This window comes from Petaurus breviceps, unplaced genomic scaffold (assembly GCF_028583685.1).
Source record: "Petaurus breviceps papuanus isolate PSGF00001 unplaced genomic scaffold, PetGlider_PUasm1.0 90602, whole genome shotgun sequence".
NCBI classification, from domain to species: domain Eukaryota; kingdom Metazoa; phylum Chordata; class Mammalia; order Diprotodontia; family Petauridae; genus Petaurus; species Petaurus breviceps.
This window is the reverse complement of record NW_027187283.1, coordinates 5353997-5377456: the sequence shown is the minus strand read 5'-3', so window position 1 is coordinate 5377456 and position 23460 is coordinate 5353997. Positions and strand designations below refer to the sequence as shown.

Genomic DNA, 23460 nt, shown 5'->3' with positions numbered 1-23460 from the left:
GGCATTTATTACTTTTTTTTTTTATAAGTATACTAATATTGAAGCAATCCAGAGTCTCAAACAGTGCAAATTGAGACACTAACTACATAGCCCAAAAGCACATTTTGGTGCACTGATCACATGGGAAACTGGAAATTATCTTTGGCTGTCCTGTAATGTGAAACTCAGAGGTATTGACTGACACTGAGAGAGAGCTAAATACTTTGTGTAGTGGATAAAGATCTTGTTATATTTAGGGGAGGGGCAGAGCCAAGATGGCTGTGTCAAAGCAGGGTCTCACCTGAGTTCTCCCACAAACTCCTTAAAATACCTTTAAAACGTTAATCTGAACAAATTTGAGAGAAGTTGTGGAACAAATTCCAGAGAGACAGTGTGGGAGATTTTCAGGCCAAGGCAACCTTGGAGCGTCTATAGGAAGGATCTGTTGCATTTTATTGAGGAGTGCAGTCTAGCAGACAAGCTGCCCCAGTGCAGACTCAACCATAACAAAGTCACAGCAGACCTCAACAGACTGAATCACTGCAAGCAATGGTAGGTCCCAGACCTCTCAGCATAGGATAGGGCATCTGTGAGAAGTGGGCAGGGTCTGCGACAGGGGCAACAGACTGGGGTTATCAGCACACATACTGAATGTTTTAAAGTTATCTATTTAAACTTCTGGGAGCCAAGCAGGTGGAGTAAAAAGCAAGTCACTCTCACTCTCCTTTATTAACCTTGAAAAACCCAGAGAATGTTGCCCCAGAAAAAATCCTAGAATAGTTTATCCAACACAAAGTGAGGGCATGGAAGTCCTTTAACTCGAGGTTCAGGTTATTAATGGGAAAGTTTCCTCTTTCTGTGACTAAAGGGGACTAGCACATGAATGGAGGCATCCCAGCAAAGCAGCAGCAAGCCCTACCTCTGTGGACCAGCAGGACATCCTGAGCCCCAGGGAGGAAGAGCAGAAAAGCACCGACAGCAGGCACACACCACCAGCAGAACCAAGTAAACCCCCAGACCACTACAATATCCAACTGCCAGCACCTGAGGCCCCAGCACAGAAAACCAGTAACCAGACCCCCAGTCTCTATCAAATGAAGTATGGCATAGTGCCCCTAGCCCCCCGAAGCAGAGATCAAATTTAGAAGCTGGGTCGGGGGGGGAAAGGTAAACAACATGAGTAAGAGTAAGAAGAATAAAAAAAAAATCAATGACCATAAAAAATATCTTGGTGACAGGAAAAATCAAAACACAAATTCACAAAAAACAAAACACAAGAGGACAACTTGGCCAGTATACTCACATACAGAGCCTCAAAGGGCAATATGAACTGATCTCAAGCACAAAAGGTCTTCTTGGAAGAGTTCAAGAAAGATTTTAAAAGTCAAATAAGAAAGGGAGAAGGAAATTTTTAGAATAAATTGAGAGGTGCGGGGGTACTTCATCCCTCTTGCCCTGAGTTTTCCTATCTACAAGATAGGTTAATTTTATTATCAGGGATTCTTATGTTGTGATTTGTGAAATGGATTTTTAAAAATATTATGAGAAAGATATTGGAATATAATTTTTTTCTTTTGTAAATTTTTGGTCTTTTTAAGTATTTAAAAACCTTTTTCTGAGAAGGGATCCTTAAATTCAGATTGCTAAAGGAGTCCATGACACAAAAATGTTAAGAACACCTGGATCATGGTATTTCCATGGTCTCATTTGGCTATAAAATCCTAAAATATTATGCTCAATGCAGGGAGGGGAGACTGGACAATGAAAGATGACCACAAAGTCATAAAACAGAGCTAAAAAGAAGGTGATTCTCTCACTTAATAAATGAAACTAAGGTGCAGAGTGTTTAAGTAATTTGACAGAAAAAATTAGGGGGCAGAGCCAAGATGGCAGAGGAGAAACAGTACTTCCTCTCGGCTCCTGCCTCCACCTCCTACAATTCATGTTGAAAAATTACTCTAAACAAACTTTGGAGCTACAGTAATTTGACAAAAGGCACACATATAGTAACTGAAAAAAGACCTCCCAACTATAGGATTAGTGAGTGATCTATCCCTCTTCTATAATACACAGCCCCTTATGTTGGAGCCAGGGAAAGCATAGATAAGTTATTTATAGCAATTCCTTCCTCTAAGAAGAAATCAAACCACATGGAGTCAGTTGAGAGATTTTTGTGGAGTGATGTTTGGGGAGAGAAATAGCAGGGTGAAGAAGATATGGGCTATAAATATTATCATATGCATAGAAACATATGGCCTATAAATATTTTCTTATGTGCAGAAATACTTGGTACAAGACCTGGGTAGAAGTTACCTACGGTAATTTTGATTGTATGTCACACCACAATAGCCAACTCTAAAAATTATACCATGGGCCTAGTAGAGCAAAACATGGATAAAACTCCTACCCTGTCTTATAACTTTACTTTGATTGATCAACTGGGTCATAGCATAATTTTATTTTAATTTGAACATATAAAATTTCTAACATTATTAGAATATATCCCTTGCTGTCTAAAGTCCCTTTCCATTGAGTGGTACTATCAATGCAATTAGAGTCTATTTTTTTAATTAGAAAAAAACCATAACATTATCTGGTTGAATTAAGAAAAATCATTAAAATGGATAAAATAAATTTAGAGCCAGGAATAGATGAGACATGTGGCATAGTAAATGTCTTAGCACTGTAAAGCTTTTAAGAAAATAGTTTCCCTGGCTAGGATAAGAATAAGAATTTACCATTCTTGACTGAATTGGATAAAATGTTCTCAAGATTACTAGCATGAAGCTGAAGATCTGTATAGATATTAAGAATACTACTTACTTAATCAGTAGGGAAAATAGTAAGTAAAGATTAGGACATCTGAACAGTAGAATTTGAATTCTCACTTTTCCTCTAAATCATTAACACTAGATTCAACCTCTTAAATATTAATTACAAGTCACTAACATGTGAAGGGATAGAGAACAAGGGAAGCCAGCCACCACCTACCTGGTACAGTTTGAGAAGTTTTATATTTTCAACAGGGAACTACAATTATATGGAAAATTATTGTAAATTAGTTTCTCAACTAAAATGAAAGGAAAATGGGCTGGAGTAATATCTTTTATAAGGTAGGGTAAAGTATTTTGGGGCAACATGGAAGAAATGATCCAGGAAGAAAACCAAAGGGAATATGGAGAGATAGAGGAAACCAAGGAAAAAGCACTCTGCTGGTAAGTTGTCGAAAGAATGTGTAACAGAGGAGAAAGGGTAGAATAACTTTGGAATAGCTGCATGGAAGTAAAAGAAGATTTGTTTCTGCCCATAACCTAATGGAGGTAGAGAAACAAATTTCAGCCCAGGAAAATGGCAGAGCTGATGTTTAAGAATGATTCTAATGACAAGTTAACAGATCTAAGTGATGATAGCTCGAGTAATTGCTGGAAGAGATGTATATGGGATTCATGAGGTCATAGATCCAGACCTGAAACAAACCTCAAAGACTATCTGGTTTATCCCTCTCATTTTTACAAATGAGAAAAAGGACTTTATGTGAGTTCTCATCCTGGAATCTGACTCCATTCTTAGAGCCCCTTCCTTTGATTTGTTGCTTCCTTCCAGAACTTTTCTTTTAAGGAAAGTATTCAGACCAGTCATGTCTTCTTTCCTGTCTTGGTTTTACTCCTGACTCTATGGACTTTCTACACCATACTCCATGATGGATACTTTCCCCCCTCCTTTTTCAGATTTTTTTATGTGTTGTTTCCCCCTTCAATTCTCTTAAAATGTGAACTTGAGAGCAGCCTGTAATTGTGTGTGTGTTCTTATATTTGTATTCCCAGTTCTTAACACAGTACTTCACATCTAGTGATCATTTGATAAATATTTGATGACTTGTATTGACTTGCTTTGCCCAAAGCCACACAAGTCTTAAACATCAGAGGTATGATTTGAACCAAGGTCTTCAACTGATGGCGGTATACAAGATGGCAGTGGGTACAAGCAAGGGGAGGAAATGACTGTAATGACAATGGGGCACTGAGATATCTAGTCTGAAAGATATTACTTTCCCCAATGGAAAAATGTCTATAAAAATTATACTCATTTTTGATATAGTAAATCTGAGAAATATTTCATAGCGTAGATTCTTTCTGTTAATGATTTTGCATGTGTATGTATGTGTGTGCATGTTGCCATTTTATCAATGATTCCTAATTTGGAAATAGACAATTTACTTCACAAGTGCACAAGCAGAATTTAATTTTTGCATTAAATTAGACATGAGTTTCAAGAGTCAAGTGAGGTACTCATAATTATAATGAGAATCAGTTCTCTTAATTCAAGAAAAAAATTACGATAAAATTGTAAAATACCTTGACTTCAAGGTTGCAAAAGGAAAACCATGAAAGTGAAAACATAGGAAGAGTTATTGAAACATATCAAACGTTAAAGAGAATCAGCTGTTTATTCTACCTTATCTTGAAATTTTGAGAAAATACTCTATAGTACTTCACATTTAAATGGTGTTTCCAGTACTTAACACAGTGGTGAGCATGTAATAAGTGATTAATAAATGCTTATTGACAGGCTATTAAAAGAGTACAACAAGAGTTATTAAAAAAAAAAAAAGACTTGCTTGTCTGCACTATAATTCATGCACCAGCTGTTCTGTCTTAAAATAATAGCTAAATTGGATCAAGTGCTGAATCTGCCTCTTCAAATTCAGTTATGTGCCAAAACTCACTTATACACCTTTTATTTAAAGAAAACATTACTTAAGACATCATTATAATAGTTTAATTTTTCCCTAAGTATTATTGAAATACAGTTTTCAGATATTTTTAATGGAATAGCTACTAAAAACTTAACTTGGAAAATGTGGCAAGAAGGAAATAGAAAATCAAGTCACGTTTTTTTTTTTTTTTGTTTGCTTTTTTTTTAAGCAATCAAGGTTAAGTAACTTGCTCAAGGTTACATGGCCAGTTATTTCTGGGTGTGGTGCTGAGTGTCTGAGCCCAGGATTCGATCTCCAGGTCATCCCAACACTGGAGCCAGTGCTCTTACTCGCTGAGCCACCTGGCCGCCCCTAAGCAATTGGGGATAGGTAACTTCCTCAAGGTTACATGGCCAGGTGTTTCTGGGTGGGTGCTAAGTGTCGGAGCCCAGATTCGATCCCCAGGTCATCCTGACACTGGTGCTTTTACTCGCTGTACTACCTGGCCACCCCTCAAGTCACATTCTTTGACTCATGCTTTTGTACAGAGAAAAGGATAGTGGATTTAGAGTCATAGGACCTTGATTTAAATGCCACCTGTGTGATCTTGGACAATCATCACTCAACAATCAATTATTAATGTGCTAAGCAAAGGAGTTGCAAAGAAAAAGTGAAAACAGCAGCTGCCCCTATATTAATAAGATGTTCAGTCTAATGGAATAGAATACATTTATATTCTAATGGAAGATGTAAATTGTATTCATACAGATATATGCATAATACCAGGAAAATTGTTACAAAGTGATCACAGAGGGAAAAGAAAGTTAGGAAAGGCTTTGCAGTCATAAATTTTGATCAAGGGAGTCAAGATGGCAGAGGAGAAGCAGGATCTTCCTGCTGCTCTGGCTTCCACATTCCCCAATCCATGTAAAAAGGGGACTCTAAACAAATTTTGGAGCTGCAGAACCAACAAAATGACACAGAGAAGCTAACCTCCCACTGAGTACGGCCTGGCAGGCTGGCAGGGATCAGCCAGTAGCACTCTGGCAGCCGAGCCCAGACCCATGCTGAGGCTTTGGCCCCAGGGTGGGCCTGATCAGCCCCTGGCTGGAGGGAATGCAGATAAGCAGCAGCTGTGGCTATTTCCAGAGTTATCAACACATAGATGTGAAACACAAAGTGAGAGTTCAGTGCAGTCTGGACTTTGGGACCCAGTAAGTGGGAGTGCGTGGCTTTTGCCCCCAGGGTGAGAAGCCCCTGAGATGCCAGCACAGCCAGCCAGAGCTACGTGGCAGCTTCAGCTCATGGCCTACAGAGTGTAGGGGGACCAAGCACCAGTCTGAGGGGTAATCGCTCTTGCTTTAACCCTGTTGGATCTGGATTGCAGGCTAGGGTGGAGGTCCTGGGGTGTATGTCCAGCTTGCCAGAGTGTGTGGAGACCTCAGAGATGGCACCCATCTAATACTTCTGGCAGCTGAGAAAACCCCAGCGTTTGGGACGAAAGCTCCCCTGTCTGGTGGCAGAGTTCTACCATGGCAAAAAGCCCAGGGTTCAAATGACTGAGGGATGACATGATCAGGCAAAAGAAACAAAGCAGACAGAAGATTCTAACATTAGACTCCTTTTTTGGGAACAAAAAGGAGCAAAGCATGAAACAGGACGAAGACAGTGAAGTCAGAACTCCTGCACCAAACACTTCAAAGGAAAATATGAGCCGGTTACAGGACAGAGAGGACATTAAGAAGCAGATAAGAGAAGTGGATGAAAAATTTGGAAGAGAAATGAGAATAATGCAAGAAAATTATGAAATGAGAGTCAACAGCCTGACTGAGGAAAATAACACCTTAAAAAATAGAGTAACTCAATTGGAAAAAGAGGCTCAAAAAGGCAATGAGGAGAAGAATGCCTTAAAAAGCCAAATTTGCCAGATGGAAAAAGAATCTCTACAGCTCCCTGAGGAGAATCATTGCTTCAGAATTACATTGGAACAAATGGAAGCTAATGACTTTATGAGAAATCAAGATGCTGTTAAACAGATCCAAAGAAATGAAAGAATAGAAGGCATTGTGAACTAGGAAAAACCACTCACCTGCAAAATAGATACAGGAGAGATAATTTTAAAATTATGGGACTAATTGAAAGCCATGATCAAAGTAAGAACCTAGAAATCATCCTCCAGGAATTTCTCAAAGAAAATTGCCCTTAATGTTTTAGAACCAGAGGGCAAAATAGAGGTTGAAAGAATCCACTGATCAAGTCCTGGAAAAGATCCCAAAAAGAAAACTCTTAGGAATATTATAGCCAGGTTCTGGAATTCCCCGATTATGGAGAGAATATTACAAGCAGCCAGAAAGAAACAATTTGAATATTGTGGAAACACAATCAGGATAACCCAGGATCTTGCAGCTGATAGGTGATCGAAGGGCTTGGAATATGATATTCCGGAGGTCAAAGGAGCTGGGATTAAAACCTACCCAGCAAAAGTGAGTATCATGTTTCAGGGTAAAATATGGTCATTCAGTGGAATAGAGGACTTTCAAGCATTCTTGCTGAAAAAACCAAAGTTGAATAGAAAATTTGACATCCAAGCAAGAGAAGCATGAGAAGGTAAACAGGGAAAAGAAATCATAAGAAACTTATCAAAGTTGAACTATTAACATTCCTACATGGAAAAAAAATAATTGTAACTTTCTCAGTAGTTGAAGGGAACAGAAATATATATATATATATGTATATGTATATATATATATATATGTCTTTATTCTTATGAGCATAGGAATACATATGTGAATGTGTGTATATATGTTTACAGGTATACATAGATAGAGGGCACAGGACCAATTTAATAGGAAGGGATGATACTTAAAAGGTGAAATTAAGAAGTGAGAGTGGAATATAATGAGAGGAGATGGGGAGAGACAGAATGGGGTAGCCTCTCTCATATAGAAGAGACAAGGAAAAATGGTTAAAATGGAGGGGAAGAATAGGAAGGCAAAAGGGTATGGGTCAACCTCATTCCCATTGAATTTGGCTTGAGGAGGGAATGAAATACACACTAAATAGGGTTTCTCACCCTCCAGGAGAGTAGGAGGGGGAAGGGGATAAGAGAGGGGATCATGGAAGGGAGAGCGGCGGGGGGGAAGGGAAGTTGGAAGCACCCACTTTTGAAAATGGACTGGATTAAAGTAGAGAATAGAACAAGTGGGAGGTGGGATAGGAGGGAGGGAAATATTGTCAGTCTTTTACAATATATGTACTATGCTATTGTTTTGCATTAGCCACACATGTCCAACCTATACTGAACTGCTTATCTTCCCAGTAAGGGTGGGTGACAAGGGAGGAAGGGAATGAATCTGGAATTCAAAGTTTTAAAATCAAATATTCATATATATATATATATATATATATATATACACACACTATTATTAATACTATTTTACATGTAATTGGGAAATAAGATATACAGGCACTGGGGCAGAGAGAGCCACTGGAAAAGTTGAAAGGGGCATGGGAGAAAATATGGGAGAGAGCAGATTGGAGGAGGGGGTATCCTGTGGGACTGCTAAATGGGGAGAAAATTTGTAATTCAAAATCTGGCAGAAATGAATGATGTAAATAAGAAGTTAATAAAGCATTTGAAAAATGAAAAAATAAATTTGATCAAGCTGGACTTGCCATTTAATATCTCTAACACTCAGTTTCTTCATCCAGATTATACTGCTAATACATATTAGACACAATTTCAACCTAGTTCCTCTAGTTTCAAAGAGAATGCCCTGATTCCTAAGGCTGGAACAGTAACACAGAGCTAACAGTAGATTCTAATTCAGAACACATTTTTACTTGAAAGCCTTTCCAACTTAACAAAACATTTTATAACATGTGCTTTGTCAGCAAAGCCTTTGAAAATTAAGATACTATCTATACTGCAATGCAAAATTTAAGCAGAAGTTCAGTGTACAAGTTCTGTTTTATAAGGCATTATTTTCTTCACTATTTTTTTCTTCTTTTGCCTAACTGTTAATTCTCTTTCTATAATTTTTTTACATCACTCTCATTTCTTTTGACAATTTACCCTCTAATACAATTATTTCTTTCTTTAGATAATCCAAGAATTCTTCTCGAGCTTGTGTTCAAGTTGCATTTTTTTTTGAATCTTAGCTCACAGCTGTGTCCACTCTCTTTTCTTCTAAGTTTGCATCTTGACCTTCCCTGTCACCAGAGTGACTTTTTATGGTCAGATTCTTTATTTTTTGTTGTTTGCTGATATTCCAATCCTACTTCTTGACATTTTCCTTTATTCTAAAGTTGGGTTCTATTCCCATAGCCCCAAGAGGGAGGGTAAGGGAAGAGGGGAACTCTCCAAAGATTAGGTTATTTCATCCTGCTTATTAATAATTCAGTACTTGTTTTGGGGATCTGTAAGTTTTTGAAGTTTCCAAGCTGTTGTAATCTGAGGAGAGATATGGTTACTGCTGTCCTGGTGTGTGTTCTCATCTTTACCCAGAAAGGTCCCTACTCCCTTACAGCTACAAGTGTCTCTCACCCTGAAACTGTGATCCATAACTGTGAACCAGCAATGCAACAGGGTCCTAAGCCCAGTGTCAAAGGTTTTTCTAAAGGAAAGCAACTCAAAAGGGGTTAACAATCTTAATTTAATCAAACACACACACACACAAACACACACACACAAACACACACACACACTCACACACACACACATATATGGAAAAAGTCAGTACACTGAACTTCAGAGAATACAAACAAAAATTATAAGCAGAGAAAAAATACAGACAGAAAAAATAACACAATGCAACAGACCAAAAGACAGCTATCTGACCATTACATACATACACAGTTAGTTACCAGAGAGAAAAGCACCACCATCTGCATTTTCAAAGCCAGGGGGGTTCAAAAGCTACCCAAAGTCTCACCTGGTCAAATCACACAACTCTTCCCATAAGTGGTCCCAAAGTAAAACCTTACCTGAGAGTATATATAGCCTTCTTCAGGGTCAGAGGACATCACAACCTTCATGATCCAGTACCTAAGGACAAAGTAACAAAAGGTATGGGCCTTCCTGAAAAACAAGCTTCCCAAAGCAAGTTTCCCTTTTTAGTCTCCAAGTGAGGCCCATTAAGGGTCAGGGAAGATCTTCAAATTCCCTTACCATTACAGTGATGTAAATATCTGAAAATAAAAGGCTGAAATTAGGAAGGGACAAAGTTGAAAATATATTGAAAACAATCCCTAGGCTCAAGGAGTTTCTAATCTATCAAAATGATAAAATGTAAACAACTAAATTATTTTTATTTTTTTATTTATTTTTAGTTTTCAACATTTATTTCCACAAGATTTTGAGTTACATATTTTTTTCCATCTCTCCCCTACCCCCCACAACAATATGGCAAGCTTCCTGAATATCCCTCCCCACAATCTGCCCACTCTTATATTTCCCCCCTCCAAACCCTTACTTTCTGGTAGGGCAAGATTGATTTCTATGCCCCATTGTTTGTATACCTTATTTCCAAGTTGCATGTAAAAGTATTTTTCAAAAAACTTGAAGTTCCAGATTCTCTCCCTTCTCCCCTCCTCAACCACCCCACTGTGAAGACAAGCAATTCAATATAGGTTATACATATGTAGTTATGCAAAACATTTCCATTGTAGTCATACTGTAAAATACTATATTTACCTCCTCCCTATCCCTCCCCCATATGTTATATATTTCTCCTTTGACTCTATCCCTTCTCAAAAGTGTTTGCTTCTAGCTACCCTATCCCCCAATTTGCCCTCCCTTCTATCATCTCTCCACTTATCCCCTTCTACCCTACTTTCCTATAGGGTAAGAAACCCAATTGAGTGTATATGTTATTCCCTCCTTAAGCCAAATCCAATGAAAATATGGTTGACTCATTCCCTTTCACCTTCCTGCTCTTCCCCTCCATTGTATGAGCCTTCTCCTGCCTCCTTTATTTGAGATAATCCACTCCATTCTATCACTCCTCCTCTCCTCCCAGTATATTCCTCTCTCATCTCTTAAATTTATTTTTTTATATAATCCCTTCACATTTAAGTGCCATCTGTCTATGGATACATGTAGACACTTATACACATACAGATATGCATATACACGCATATACCCACCTATACATACATACAGATGTATGTGTGTATATATATATATATATATATATATATATATATTCCCTTCAACTATCCTCATACTAAAAAAAAGTCTCATGAGTTACAAATATCATTTTTCCATGTAGGAATGTACATAGTTCAACTTTAATAGATTCATTATGATTTCTCTATCCTGCTTACCTTCCCCTGCTTCTTTTGCTTACTGTATTTGAAAGTCGAATTTCCCGTTCAGTTCTGGTCTTTTCATTCAGAATGCTTGAATGTCCTCTATTTCATTGAATATCCACATTTGCCCCTGAAGTATTATATTCAGTTTTGCTTGGTAGGGGATTCTTTGACCTCTAGAATATCATATTCCAAGTCCTTCCATCCTTTAATGTGAAAGCTGCTAGATATTGGGTTATCCCGATTGTTTCCACAACACTCAAATTATTTCTTCCTGACTGCTTGTAATATTTTATCCTTGACCTTGGAACTCTGGATTTTGGCTCTAATGTTCCTACAAGTTTTCTTCTGGGAATCTTTTTCAAGAGGTGACTGGTGAATTCTTTCAATTTCTATTTTGAAGAAATTATTTTCTTCAGTGATCTTTTGAAATTCCTTTTCCATTTCACAAATTCTGCTTTTCAAGTCATTCTTCTCCTCATTGGAGGAATTTTGGACCTCTTTTTCATTTCAGTTAGTTTACTTATTAAGGTATTATTTTCTTCAGTCAGGCTGTTAACTCATTTTTCATGATTTTCTTGCATTTATCTCATTTCTCTTCCCAATTTTTCTAGCACTTCTCTTACTTGATTTTCAAAAATCCTTTCTCCATGACCTGCAATGAGATCATATTTTTCTTGGACACTTTTGATGAAGGAACTTTGACTTTGTTGTCTTCTTCTGGTTCTATGTTTTGATCATCTTTGTCACCAAAAAATATAGTTTGATTTCATTTCCTCTGTTTGTTCATCTTGCCAGCCAATTTCTTGGCTTTTGAGCTCCTTTCCATGGTAGAAGTCTGCTTCCAGAGTGGAGAGTGCTGTGTCCCAAATTTCTGGGGTTTGGTGCAGCTCTTGTCAAAGCTTATTCTTGGCACCTGCTTCTGAACTGTGAGTATGATTGCCTCTCCATAGCATCAACAATGTGCCATGCTAGCACTCCTCACCTCAGGATTGCCACCCAAGACTGTGATCCAGATGCAAGTAGAGCAAAGCAAGAGTATCCTGCCTAAGTGCCAGCAAAGAAAGCCCCATGATTGCCCTCCTGGTCAGTCACTTGGTCTCTCTTAGAGGGACTAGGGTCTAGTGGTCCCTTGTGGACCTAGAGCTTTGGAAGCAGTTACCTGCAGCAGCAATATCACCTGCCACCGCCTCCGCCACCCTGTGGGCAGAGGCTGGACTGCTCTCTTCTCCCACCCAGGATCAGCAGAGTTCCCCCACTGACCTTTTACTTTCTCTTTGGTGTTTATAGCTTGAGAAGTCTGGAAATCACCATAGCTGCCAGTGATTCACTCTCCTGAAGTAAGCTATGGCCAGTCTGTGCTTCAAATCTGTACCAACATGGGGTTGTGGTCCTCTCCTAGCTCCATGAGATAGACCCTTCCATCAGCCTACCAGGCTGCCTTCTGCAGGAGACTTGTTTTTCTCTGTCACTTTAAGGATTCTGTAGCACTAAAATTGTTTAGTCATTTTTTACAGGTATTGGAGGTGGTTGGAGGAGAAGCTCAAGCAATTTCCTGAATTTACTCCACCATCTTGGGTCCTTCCCCCAATAACTAAATTATTAATATTGGTCAGTGAAATTCCAGCCTTTGTAAAAATGAAAACCTTCAGATAAAAGGTGGTACTTTTTTGAAGGAAACATTTATAGCCGTTTATCTGTAAACTTTATGCTTTGTAAATTGTTTGAAGCCAGAATGGGAATAATGGATGATCCATAATAAAGTAGAAGTTATAGAATGCTGTAAAATACAGGAATGCTAATCTTCAGTGAAAATGGACAGTGTCAGGGGTGGCCAGGTAGCACAGCGAGTAAGAGCACTGGATCCAGTATTGAGAAGACCTGGAGATCGAATCCTGGGCTCAGACACTTAGCACCCACCCAGAAACACCTGGCCGTGTAACCTTGAGCAAGTTACTTAACCCCAATTGCTTAGGGGTGGCCAGGTGGCTCAGCGAGTAAGAGCACCAGCTCCAGTGTTGGGATGACCTGGATCAAATCTGTGTAATTCACTCATTTTCATGAGAAATTATCATGGGATATTGGGAAGTTATAGTCCTTTTTTCTCTCCTCTTCATGTTTCCAGTGGATCAGACCTGAGCAGTCTTTGTTATTGGGAATTTTAGAGGCACTCCTCTTGAACAGTGGTGCTTTCAATGGAAGAGATAAATCTGTTGCTAGGAGATTCTAAGCATTTTGAGTCCCCCAGAAAGTAAGAATCCTGCAGTTCTGTGGTAAAGGTATACAGTAGGGCAAATAATCACCCCTGGCATCAATATAGGGATTCTACCAGCTGGGAGCCCATTGTGCTCATTAGGAAAAGATAGGCCTGGTGGATATTTTAATGAAGGTTTTGAATGAAGCGATACTACTTGGCAACATGTCCCACTATAGATAATGTGCCATTGATGGGCATATTCATTCAATTTAATGATAGGCTGGAACACCATAAGTGGAGACAAACAAGAAAATGAGAGCAGGAAGGGTGAGATGTATCCATGCAGAAGCAAAAAACAAAGCACTAAGCCTGTGCTAGTGGTGGCCAGATGGCAATGGCAGACTTACAAGTCTTGGCAGTGGAAGACACACCCTTTCCTTTCCTTTAGTCCTAGGTCTTCTGGTTTATCAGTACATGAATGTTCTTGAAATAAATGGGTGACTTGCAGAAGATGGGGGAATAACAGTGCCACAGAATCTCTGAGGAAGAAGGGAGTTCAGAATCCACATGGTCCAACCTGAACAAGACTGCCTTCTAGAATAATCCCCAACATGTATTTAAAGATGAGATGAGAACAAGGACTATGCTAGTAGGCATGAACCAGAAATATCACTCATGTAGGACATGATTGTTTTAGGGCTACCTCAACCCTATTTTGAGAAAGGTAATACAAGATCACTTATCCAAATGCGACAGTACACAAAGACTGCTTTTATGGAAACTCTGAGCATGCAGCTCACTAGATAGGACATAGAACAGGTTAGCTTGGAAATACAGTCAGTAGAAGGATGCTCTTACTCTTATACATAATAGATCACAGAAGGTTTCTGCAGGAAAACTAATGTACACTCTCACAAATAGGAATTGTAAAGTAGGGGTGCAGGTGGGGTCTCTAAAGTGGGGTTTCTAAAGTCTCTACTGTCCTCCCTCTTAAATCAACACTGTATTCACTTTGTATATATTCAGTATATATCAATATATGTATACACTGTCTCCTTCATTAGAAGGTAATCTTTTTTGGAGCAGGGATAATTTCACTTTTGTTTTTGCATTGCCATTGCTCAACATCGTACCTGACACATAATGTATGCTTAATAAATGCTTGCTGACTATTTTGGGAGGGTCTTTGAACTAGGAATAGGAATACAATAACTCTTGATAACAGACAAAGAAAGACCTTCTGTTCCTCCACCAAACTAAAGTTTCCTAGAGGAGGTATAAAGAATATAAAAGCAGGGGATTTGTCTAAGACATTGGTCCAGTGTTTCTAAACTGATGCTCATTTAGGAGCTATAGAGCATATTGTGGTGATAGAAAAGAAACATGGGAGTCAGTTTTAATCTTATAATTGAGTAGTTCAGTGACCTGAGTTGCTTTCTTTATGTGTTTATATTTTCCAATGTTTTGTGTGGGTCCTGGAAAATTTTATTCACTGGGCTACATGGGAAGCTACCTAAGGTTTATAAATAGAGTACACCAAAAACCTAAGCATTGAATAATGCCACAAGGCTAGTGATAACATTTGCTAAGGCTTGGGTGGGGGGGGAGCGGAGAGGAAAAAAGAAAATTAGAACTAAAAAACTTGTGGAACTGAATGTTACAATCTAAAAGTAAATAATTACCAAAAAAAAAAAAAAGAAAAACAGAGGTTCTGAAAGGACCTCACTTTACAAGGCCTGTAAAGGGAAAGAAATATTACAGAGCAAAAAGCCCAAAGGCAATTGGAGAGCTTCCAATGGGAGGAGGCAGTTGAGCCATAATGTTGAAATATGAAGAAACAGAAGCAGAGTCAGTTAGTCCTGATGTAATGGGAATGCCAATTTGAATATCTTACTTGCCCCTTAATAAGCCTAGCGGAATTTGAAGACCTTCCTTGTTTTGAAAGTAAACTCTGACCCTTCATAGGCTAAATGTAGTCACAAGGAGCCTTCAGTGGGAGGAGTTTGCTGAAGGGTGGGGCAGAGCCCACAGGAAGCTGGGTGTCAGAGCCAGAGAGACTGTGGGACAGAGAGGATACTCAGGCAAGGAGTTAGGTTTGTGAGTAAATGTTGATCTTATATTGGTTTGTGAGGAGGTTGAAGGATAGTGTGGCTCTCTGCTATGTTGTGGTACATTAACTTCTATGTGGCTAATATGGATTTGGTTTCCTGGTTTAAGGATTTGGTTTTCTGGTATCTGAATAAATGTTTCGGTTCTGTCCTATAGAGAGTCTGCTATATTTTGTGATTTAATACTATATGGGAATATTTATAGTCATATCAGTGCTATAAATATTGCATTGGCACTACACCTGGATTCACACCATGACTCAAAGACTATTTTTGTTACCACAGGCAATTCACTTAACCTTTTAACTGACTCCTTAAGACCATAAATTATAGATTATTCATTTATCTGGTAGGTGAAGATTTCACATGAGGACTTCTCTACCCTGACAAAATCATAGGTGCAGATAAAATAACAAAAACATTTTCTAAAGTGACACTGGAATTCCTTATTTTGATGAACCCTTTTATCGGAGAGAGCAATGTTTTGCATTAATTTACTACTGAATAAATAGAGAGTTCACTATACTATGTGATCAGAACCATAAATCTGTTGTTCACAATAGCAGTCCTCTGGAAAGCTGCTTGTGCTTGGCTTTACATTCACTAGTTTGCCTTCAGTACTGTTCCCAGATAGAAACATGTATGAGAATAGTCATAACAAATTAATTTCCCTGGGATTTCTTTTCCTTCTTTTAGACCTGCTACCAGGCCAGGATTTCCCTCATTTGAATGGTAGCATACATTTATAGATCCTACTAAAGACCATTTCTCCCATTACAATCCCAGGACACCATCCTTCTTTCAATAAAGATAATCAAAAATAGCCAGAAACTGCATCTCAAACTTCTGATAGCTCTCCAGCAATTTTAAAAAAGATCAATATCATTTTCATTCTCCATGGAATAAGGGTGAGAAAAAAGAAAACAGCAAGCTCAAGCATCATCTATCCCTACATATTTAAAGGGCATTAGTGAAGTCCCCACAGGCATCTGAGTCTAATTTTTCTGAGTCACATGCCAAGATAATATAATCTCATGCAAACTCTGCAACTCTTTTAATGTTCTGTGTACAACCGCTATCAGAATGTCCAGATTTATGGTGTATGTGGCTGTGTGTATGAAGGTAGACATCATATTGAACATTTAGTAAATCTTGGATGAAGATTACAAAACCTAAAACACCAGATAATGAAAACACTTCTCATTATAAAACAAACAAGAAAATATGGATAATAAACTCATCTGAGTTCTGAATGAGAGTAATCCTGCCTTCTTAAAGATTCATCACAGGAGCTCTCATTCTCAGCAGATAAAGTAGGTTATAGAAAACATTAAGCAACTTCTTTAAGTAAAAATCATAGAGCTCACTGACATTAACAAAAGTCAGGCACTGTTTTGACTTTCTGAACTCTTTCAGACTTGAGTGTAGATAAGCAGATTTTCCAGGATGAATGACTGTCCAGCGTTGCAAGTTATGCAAAGAAAATCAGTGCTCATTCAGAGGACCAAGAGCATATTATCAATGTGAAACAACTACTTTATGTGAATTTAAAGATCAAATAACACTTATTGACATTGAAGACAGAATAAAACTTGATACATACAGAAAATAAGCCTCAAACTAGTACAATGAAAACAAAAGTAATACATTGTATAGCTTATTAAAATTTTGCAAAGTAATGTACAAACATTTTTTCATTTGATCATGGATCTCAAGTATGGTTGAGTTTAAATCTCAGTTCTATCAAGAAGAAGCTATAATATTGGGAAAAACACTTTATCCATTTTACTTCTCATGTGGCCTAGATGATCTCTAAGGTTGTACATAATTTTTTGTCACGCAAAATATATTTCCATATTAGGCATGTTACAAAAGAGAACACAGATTAAAAAAAAAGAAAAATTAAGTAAAAAAAATAAAAGTATGCTTCCATCTGCATTCAGAGGCCATTAGTCTCTTTTTTTATTTGCAGAGGGATAGTATTTTTAATCTTAAATCCTTTGGAACTCTATTGGATCATTGTATTGCTGAATATAGTTATGTCATTCACAGCTTATTCAAATAAAAATTTATTTATTTATACTCATTCACAATACAATGTTGTTGCTGTTTCCAATGTTCTTCTGGTTTTGTTCATTTCACTTTGTTGCAGTTCAGGTAAGTCTTCCTAGTTTGTTTTTCTTTAAACCCTCCTCCTCATCATTTTCTTTATAGCACCACAGTATTCCCTCACAATCATATACCACAACTTTTTCAGTCATTCCCAGTTGATGGGAATCCTCTGAATTTCTAATTCTTTGCCACCATAAAAGATTTACTATGAAATTTTTGTAAATTTAGGTCCTCTTGCTTTTTGTTGATTCTGTTATGATGCAGATCTAGTAGTGGGGGTGCAGGGTCAAAGAGAATGCATAGTTTTATAGCTCATTGGGCATAATTCAAAATTATTCTCCAGAATATTTGGCTCAGTTCTCAACTCCAACGACAATGCATTGGTGTCTCAATTATTCCATATTATTTCCAACATTTATCTTTTTTCCCTTTCTTACATATTAGCCAATCTGGGAGGTATGAGGTAGTACCTCAGAGTTATTGAATTTGCATTTCTCTAATCAATAGTGATTTAGGACCTTTTTTCATATGACTGTAGGTTCTGAGTTCTCCTGAAGACTGCTTGTTCTCTTGCTGTGACCATTTATCAATTGAAGAATGACTTGTATTCTTATGACACTTGCTATAAAAATACCCCCCCCAGGTTTCTGTTTTCCTTCTAATCTTAGATAAAATGGATTTGTTGATGCAAAAACTTGGAAATTTAATACAATACAAATTATCCATTTTACTTCCCATAATGCTTCCTTTCTCTTATTTCATTATAAAATTCTTCCCTTATCCATATATCTGACAGGTTAGGAATTCCATGCTCCCCTAATTTGCTTATAATATCACTCTTTATATATAAACCACATATCCATTTTTACCTAATCTTGCTGTATGGTGAGAGATGTTGGTCTATATCTACTTTCTGCCAAACTGGTTTCAAGTTTCCAAGCAATTTTTGTCATATAGTGAGTTCTTGTCCCAAAAGTGTATATCTTTGCATTATCAAACCCTATATTACTATGGTCATTTAGTGCTGTATAGTGTATCTAATTTATTCCATTGGTGGACCACTCTATTTTTAGCTTGTTCCAGATTCACTTGATGCTAACTGTTTGAAATGTGCTACTGCTATGCTCCCTTCTTTCACATTAAAAACATATTCCTTTGATATTCTTGACTTTTTATTCTTTCAGATGAATTTTGTTATTATTTTTCCAGCTCTCTAAAATAATTTTGACAGTTTTATTTGGATGGTACTGAATAAACAAATTAAGTAGAATTGATATTTCCATTCTATTGGCTTGGCCTACCCACAAGTAATTAATATTTCTCCACTTGTTAAATATGACTTTCTGTGAAGTGTTTTATAATTGTTTTCACATTGCCAGAGCATGTGGAGGCTTCAGAGAAGGCACCCAACTAATAGCTCCAGCAGCTATTACCCCTGTAATTGGCACAAATCTCCCCCTTCTGGTAGCAGAGTCCTACTGTGGCAAAAAGCTCAAAAGTCAAGGAATTGAGTGGCAACATGAGCAAATGAGGGAAAGCAAGGCAAGCATAGGTGTCTGACTCTATTCCTTTTTTGGGGACCAAAAGGATCAGGGTATGGTACAGAAGGAAGAGAGCAAAGTCAGAACTCCTGCACCAGAAGCTTCCAAGAAAAGAATAAGCTGCTTACTGGCCATAGAGGAGCTTAAAAAGGATTTTGAAAACCAAATAAGAGAAGTGGAGGAAAATTTGGGAAGAGATATGAGAATGATGCAAGAAAGTTATCAAATGAGAGTCAACAACCTGACAGAAGGAAGTTGAACTATTTATATCCCTACATGGAAAAAACACAATAATTGTAACTTATAGATATAGATATGGATATAGATATAGATATGTATACATACATATGAGGGTATATGGGCATATGAATTCGTGTGTGAGTATGTGTATATATGTGTACTGATATACATAGACAGAAGGTACAGTATCAGTTGAATAGGAAAAGATGATACTGAAAAAAATGAAACTAGGAGATGAAAGAGGAATATAATTAGAGGAGATGGGGAGAGATAGAATGGGATAAATTTTCTCATATAGAAGAGGCAAGGGCAAACTATTACAATGGAGGGGAAGAACAGGAAGGCAAAATAGAATGAGTCAAACTTATTCTCAATGAATCTGACTTAGGGAGGGAATGACATACACACTAAATAGGGTATCTCACCCTACAGGAGAGTAGGGGGAAAGGGGATGAGAGGGGGGATGATGGAAGAGAAGTATTTTTCTTAGTTTGTGTCCTCATCTTCCATTTCAACATAGTTACTTACTATTTTTCTTTCTATTTTCCAGCCTATTGTCTGACATATAATTTAATGTTTAGGTTGGGCTTTGCTCCTGTGGTGGAAGAGGCACCCTCCCAAGTTTCAGACCTTTCTTATTGTTATTTTCAGAGTTCAGTCTGAAGATATGTAAGTTTTTAGTTCTTACAGACTATAATGATGTAAGGAAACATGTGGTAAATGCTATCTCTCTCTGTGCTTTGGTTTGTGAGAGACTACAAGTACTTTTCCCCACCCTGATACTGTGATCAGGGCACCTGTGCCCTGTGAATACAATTAAGCTTATACTTCTTTTGGCCATGGGACTGCATCAGGAACTGCATAAGGAAAACGTGACAAAATTCTTTACCTACTGCCAACAATAGGTCCCATATTATCTCCCTCTGGCCATTTTTTTTTCAGGGCCATTTATTAACTGTGGATTGAGACCTCAGTTCCAACTCCAATTCCAACCCCCACCCCACTGGAATAAACCTTTAATGCTGACCTCCTAAGAAGTTCTGGCCTGGAAAATTGTTTCACCACAACCCTTTGTTGGTTCTACTGCTCCAAAATTTCATTTGGGATGTTATTTTAAAACTGTTTGGAATGTAATTTGTGAAAGTTTAAATGAGTTCAACCCATGGGGTGTCCAGGTAGCACAGCGAGTAAGAGCACCGGCTCCAGTCCTGGGATGACCAGGGGATCAAATCCCGCGCTCAGACTCTTAGCACCCACCCAGAAACACCTGGCCATGTAACCTTGAGCAAGTTACTTAACCCCCAATGCTTTAAAAAATTGTTTTTAATGAGTTCAACCCTTTATTCCACAATGTTGACCCTGTCTAAGTGATATATAATTCCATATACATCCTGTGTTCCAAGGCTTACCTAACAAAAAGGGAAAACTGGGAAATGTATATCCTTCTATAATCCTTCTTGCTCTTCTTTCTCCACACTCATTCATTGGTAACTGACTGCTTCAGTGAAAATATCCACCAGTTTGATGAGTACTTTCAAATATATTTTACCCGGAAGAGGGTGGTTAGGTGCTCTCATACAATTCCCTATGCTCTCTGTCTTATACAGTACAATTCTGTCAGAGAAAATAGGAAGAAACCAGATGTCGAATAGTTTTTATTTTCTTTTCATTCTCCATCCAACATTACAGACTCATTCCTTTTTTTTTTTCATTCAGCTGAAAAAAATAATAACAAAAAAAATCCTTTCAAATGTTGTGTAAAGTACTTTACAATTATTATCTCATTGTATCCTCATAACCCTGGGAAATAGGTGGTAATACACAGATGAAGAAACTGAGGTAAACAGAGATTAAGTCACTTTCCTGGGGACCCCCAGCAGGTAAAAGTCTGAGGTCTCTTTGAATTCAGGTCTTTCTGAATTTAGCACTCTATCCACAGAACTACTAACCACCTTAAAGAGACATGAGGGCACTAAAATTATTTGCCTGTATGTTTTCTAACATGTAGTCATGACTATTCCAGTGGATGTTGTTCACAGGTGTCTATGGTAGTGTACAGTCAAGGCTCATGGTATTGTAATATTTATGTATCCTGTGTACCAGGGAAGAAGTGATGATAAATCAAACAAGTCAAATCAACTATAGAACAGTCTATCCCAATTTATTAGCTGAGATCTTACTATCACTTCCCTAGACTCAGTATCACTAGGCAGATATAATTCAGGTAATCTCATGATGAGCTAGAAAAGTTATGGGCAGAGAGTTACAATACTGTTCTTATGATTCTGAGTTGAGTTTTTATTACTACACTGTGATTCCTGTTCCAATTCAACTCATATACTGTTCTCATTTAAAGGGGAGGGAGTCCTAGAAGTTTGACACTTCCTTCCAAGTAGATAATCTCTTATAGAGATATTAATCTTTGTAATAACAAAATTCCACATGATGATTTGATACAAATGTACATTGCATGAAATTAAGCTCAAACATCAGCTGCTAATTGATGATAACTTCTGTTTCTAACTCTAGCTACTGGACTTTGTTGGTCATATATAGAAATGCTGATCATTTGTGTGGGTTTATTTTATATCCTGCAACTTGGCTAAAGTTGTTAGTTATTTCAAGTAGTTTTTTTAGTTGAATCTCTAAGATTCTTTAAGTATACCAACATATAATCTACAAAGAGTGATAGCTTTGTTTCATCATTGCCTATTCTAATAGCTCCAATTTGTTTTCTTCTCTTATCACTAAAACTAACATTTCTAGAATAATAGTGGTGATAATGAACATCCTTGTTTCATCCCTCATCTTATTAAGAAGGGTTCTGTTTAACCCATTACACATAATGCTTGCTGATGGTTTTAAATAGATGTTATCTATCATTTTAAGGAAGACTCCCTTCATTCCTATGTTCTCTAGTGATTTTCATAAGAATTGGTGCTGTCTTTTATCAAAAACATTTTTCTACATCTAATGAGATAATCATATGATTTCTGTTAGTTTTGTTATTTGTGTGGTCAATTATGCTGATAGTATTCCTAATATTGAAGTTGCCCTGAATTTCTGGTATATTGCTATTTGGTGGCAGTATATTATTCTCATGACAAATCACAGTAATTTCTTTGCTAATATTTTATTTAAATTTTTCATATCAGTATTCATTAGGGAAATTGGTATAAAATTTTCTTTTGCTGTTTTGGCTCTTCCTGGTTTTTAGGTATCAGGACCATATTTGTGTCATAAAAGCAATTTGGTAAGATCCCATCTATTTTTCCAAATAGTTTTTATAATATTCGAATTAATTGTTCTTTAAATGTTTGGTAGAATTCACTTGTAAATCCGTCTGTCCCTGGCTATTTAGTCTTAGGTTTGAGCAGACAATCTTAATCAGTAACTATCTATCACATATTCTACCTACTTCTCAGACAATCCTAACATCATTAATTCACAAATCTATTTGTTACATCTGATTTGGATGTTGTACATTTGTTTTTCCCCACTGTTTAGATTGTGATAAAATATCTGTCTCAGACCAACATCTACAATATATTTGCATTTTGTGACACTGCAGTGAGAAGCAGCCTGTTTTTGCCAAGCAGAGAGTAAAGTGGAGATTTAGCAATTCTATAGTTAAACTGAACCCATATAGAGTTAAATTAGATAGTGCAAAACAATTCATATCATTTAAGTGAGCTGTCCCTAGCACAAACACTGATAGAAGTGCCATACTTTATTTTTTAAACAATGGGACTGTGTTAATCATCAAATCCTGGAAAGCCTGTTCATCCACATATAAAAGTTGGCAGGGAATCCCTCACTGGCACTTCTGCTACCCTGGCATGAAATGGCTGGAGGAGGTTAGTACTTACAATTTACTTAATGATCTCTGAAAGAATGGGTTGGGTGTCAGCAAATAAAGATGCAAACCCAAGACTGAAAAGGCAATGCAGAATTGATCACATCATAAAAATTAAAATTCAGCCATTTTAAAGAACCAAGAGGCCACATGGAAGAGTGTACATTAAAAGGTTTTTTTGAATAGATTCCTACTGTTCTTTCACAATGCTAAATTATCTGATCATTTCAGTCAATTCAGTTTGTAGTGCAGCTAGTCACCATGATGTTTGGTCTATGTCCCAAAAAACCATTTTTAATGGAGTTTTGACTGCAGTGACTGAAATGATTAGATGCTTACTCTCCTTGTAGACACGGGGGTAGAGTGAATAAATACCAAGCATTGACATTTTGAGACATCAATGCTTCAGTGATTTAATT

General features: G+C 37.4%; 1 long non-coding RNA gene across 1 annotated transcript in view; it reads right to left on the bottom strand.

Moving 5' to 3' along the window:
- The window catches only part of LOC138142725 (uncharacterized), a 189797-nt gene that overhangs the window by 20530 nt on the left and 145807 nt on the right, over positions 1 to 23460 (bottom strand). The window contains exon 2 of the long non-coding RNA XR_011163529.1: positions 9662 to 9722. This is a non-coding gene — a long non-coding RNA (uncharacterized lncRNA). The remainder of the gene's footprint in view (positions 1 to 9661; positions 9723 to 23460) is intronic.